The sequence below is a fragment of the Oryzias melastigma genome, linkage group LG21, assembly GCF_002922805.2.
Source record: "Oryzias melastigma strain HK-1 linkage group LG21, ASM292280v2, whole genome shotgun sequence".
NCBI lineage: Eukaryota > Metazoa > Chordata > Actinopteri > Beloniformes > Adrianichthyidae > Oryzias > Oryzias melastigma.
In genome coordinates this window covers 9,118,603-9,122,479 of record NC_050532.1, presented here as the reverse complement: position 1 = coordinate 9,122,479, position 3,877 = coordinate 9,118,603, and positions in this window count along the sequence as shown.

The window sequence follows — 3,877 nt, the reverse complement described above, 5'->3', positions numbered from 1 at the left end:
ACACACACACTTTATGTTTGAAGTCAAACTATGTATTTTTTAATGAAAAATCGTTCCCAATTATAACTATGCAGTTTCTAGCCAAAAATCAAAGAGCCTGTTACATGTTTTAAGACATAGGCCCAATCCGAATTCTTCCTTTCTCCCTTCCCCTACATTTAACCCTCAAAATGGAGAGTTATGAAAAAAATAGTGCCTCAGATTTTGGACGTCACTTAGCGTTAGCACAGAGCCTCCATTGCTTGAATATACATAACAACAGCGGTTGTAAAACTGTAAAAAGGTCATACTGCAACAAAAAGTCATTACTCACATTATAATGTAAACCTCTGTGCTTCAGGGCGCAGGCATGGAAGAAAAGCGCTTCTCCTCCGCCGCACGGCAAGAGGGAGGGCCTGTATCCCTCCGCTTGGAGGGGAGGATATTAAAAAGTAGGCTACATTTTGGACACCACTTACACTTCACAAGCCCCTTCAAATGGGATAGGGAGAAGGAAGAATTTTGATTGGGCCAATTTCACGTAGCTCATTTGTGGGCGGGGTTGTTGGTGCGGAAGCTAGCCCCGCTAACATCCCATCAAGTCTTTGGTTAAATTCTGTCATGCCAGTTTACTGCTTCTCACAACCCCAAGCTAACATTAGCATAGCAAAACAACGGCAATATCGGAGCCTATCCAGCCGTACAGTGTTGAGCCCGATACCAACTCGAATGAGGAAAATAAAGGTGCTGATAGATCTATTTTTCTGCATATGGATGCTTAGAAATTGAAGCGGAAAAGATAGACTTTGGCCCACCGTTTCAGTAGCTATATCATTAGTCTGAGCATGTTTCGAGCATCCGGTTTTCATCTGCTCCTGATTTGAATTGAGAAATATAGTTTTAATCGTATGCCCTATGAGAAAAATGCTACAAGAACGTGTCAAGAAAACAACAAGAAAAAGACAGTATCCAGTGGATTAGGTCTTTAATGTAACAGTTTTATTGTTGCAAGAAAAAAATAATTACCTTTCAGGTCAGTTTAGTGGTAATCAAGGTTAAATGTAGATGTTTCTCTTCAGTGGATTGTGTTACCCAAACTGATTGATTAACTATTGTAGAAATGTGATTAAAAAAAATCCATTATTCATTACCGATGTATTTTTTGCAAACATTTAAAAGCTTTCTTAAGTACTTAATATGTTGGTTTCCAACTCTTAATGGCCTTCCCTGGTTAAATTTAATTCATCATCAGTGACTGAAGCTTCATACAAAAACAGAAATCTTTCCCGAACCTCGGGGCCTCCTTTGTGATAAGAATTTAGCAGAATAATTGTTTCTTGGAGGAAAATAAAAAAATAAATAAATCTTTGATTTGCGGTTTAACTTATACATGACTGCATTCAGGGGCGGAGCTATGGGAGGAGGCTATTACAGTCAATACAAGTATCATTGCTGTCAAAGATTAAAAAAATCATCTATACAAGACTATTTAAGAATTGGAAAACAAAAATCAAAAGTAACATTTTTAAATGAAATAATACAGTTATAACAATTCTGTGTTTACAAAAGCATAACATACAAATATCAAAACTCTAATTTAAGATATTCTCCAGAGCGCAGGGTCGTGGGAGTCATGTCATGGTTTCATCTTATAGAGAACTCAGAGAAGAAAGAAAATAAATAAAAGATTATCATTAGGATCAGTGCAAGCAATCGCTGACTCATTATTGTGGAGCATTCTAGCAAAGTGTTAGCATCGTTTGATTTATTTGCCATTTGACTGCATGTCTGGAACTTCAAGCATCCAGTGGGGTACAGTAATGTATATTGCTGCAGGCAACCCACAGGCTCCTTGACAGTTATAAGACTTAATAGCTAATGTGCAGCAAAAGAGGATGTAGACAATACCAGGAAAAAAAGAAGGAGAGAGCTGGAGGAAGGTGAACAGACAGTGGCAGTATAATGAGAAGCCAGAAAGCAGGAGCACTTGGTGTCCTGGAAGAGAAACTATGTGGTACTCAAGTCTCGACACATTTGTTGCCACACACTTTTTTATTTTCACTTTATTACCATCCTGCATCTGCCTGTGCCAGTTGGCATCACGGTAATAATTTCCAGAAGGAAAAGCTTTTTTATTTGAATCTTTATTTATGCAAGGAGGGCTTGTTGGGAGTAAACTTGTTTTTTTAAGGACCATGTTCACAGTCACACAGTTTCACGTTCATGTCCTAACCCTGGATCACACTTTTTTTGGCATGCAAGCTATTTTTGAAACTTTTTAGCAGTCATCTTTAGGGGTTGCCACAGCGAATAATTCACCACTCACTCTGCCCACCAACATGTCCTCGTTCACTAAATCCATGAACCTTCTCTTTGGTCTTGTTCTTGTTAGGACTGTGAACTTTGGTTTGAGTTTTTGTTAGTAGTTAGGATTTTTGGTCATGTTTTGTTTGAAAAGTCCCCCAGTCACACCAGTTTCAGGTTCATGATCCACAACTGTCGTCATTTCTGTTAATTGTTTTTTTGTCATGTTTCAGTTTGTTAATTAAATTGTTCACTTTTCTGCCACAAACCCTGGTCTCCTGTATTTGGGTCCTCCAACAACACTTCCTGACAGAATGACCTGCCACCTTGGACCCAGCAGGAGAACTTTGCCACGTTATGTCATGTTACCTGGGTTTTCCTGCAGACAAATAAGGTTATGCCAAGCCACCCAATCTGTTTCTGGGGGGTTGTCGGGGCCATCCTTCCCATTTCCTGTTCTTGAGGAGGGTTGTCGGGGCCACACTTCATGTTCTGTTCCTACGGATGGTTGCTGTTCATCCTCCTTGATATTGTTTCCTGTTCTGGAGGAGGGTCACTGGGGCTCCTCCCCTTCATGTGTCCTCTCCCAGGGGGGGAGTCATCAGGACCACTCCTCTTCCCATCTGTTCGTGAGGAGGGGTTCTCCTCACATATGTCTGGCTGCAGGACCCATAAACTGTGTTCTGAACTTCTTTTTGGTCCATGTCTCTTCCTCCCAGGTGTTTTTCTTTTTGGGCATCTGGGATCTGCCCTTTTGGGGAGGGGTACTGTCAAGACTGTGAACTTTGTTTCGAGTTTTTGTTAGCAGTTCAGATTTTTGGTCTTGTTCTGTTTGAAAGGTCCCTCAGCAACACCAGTTTTGGGTTCATTTACCACAGCTGTCTTTATTTCTATTAATTGCCCTCAGCCTATTTAAGTGTCTGGTTTTCAGGTAATCCTTGTCAGATCATCTGGTATGCCCTGCCCCCTTTTTGTTGCTCTCATGTTTTTTTTGGGGGGGGTCATGTTTCATTTTGTTAATTAAACGGTTTCCTTTTCTGCCACCAAGCCTGGTCTCCTGCATTTAGGTCCTCTAACCCTTCCTGACGGTGCTATACATTTATCCATGCAACTCCAACCTCAGCATCTAGACTTGTTATTACTCACTTTCTACCATCTCTAACATGCACAGTTCTTTCACCAAGGACCACCAGGATTTCCCCTCATTACGCTATCGACCTACAGCCATCCTGAGAACTGCCATCCAGAACCTCTGCTCATCTCTTACTACTTCACAATAAACCACCTACCCTCTAACTCACCATTATCCTGCATGTTGGGTCCACTACCACCAGTACCCAACACTTATAATCTCCAGCTCTGATACCTCCACCTCTGTCTTTTATCAATAGACAAACAGCATGGATGTTCTCACTAGTCCTCTACACCTTTCCTTCTGCTCTTGCTGACACTCTTATCACATATCACACCTGAAACCTTCCTTCACCTGTATTAACCTGCACCCAAACACTATTACGCTCATCCAAAAGATTTGCCAAAAAATGCAAGCTTTCACTGAAAAAAATGTACCTTTAGTAAAAAGTTGATTTATTTT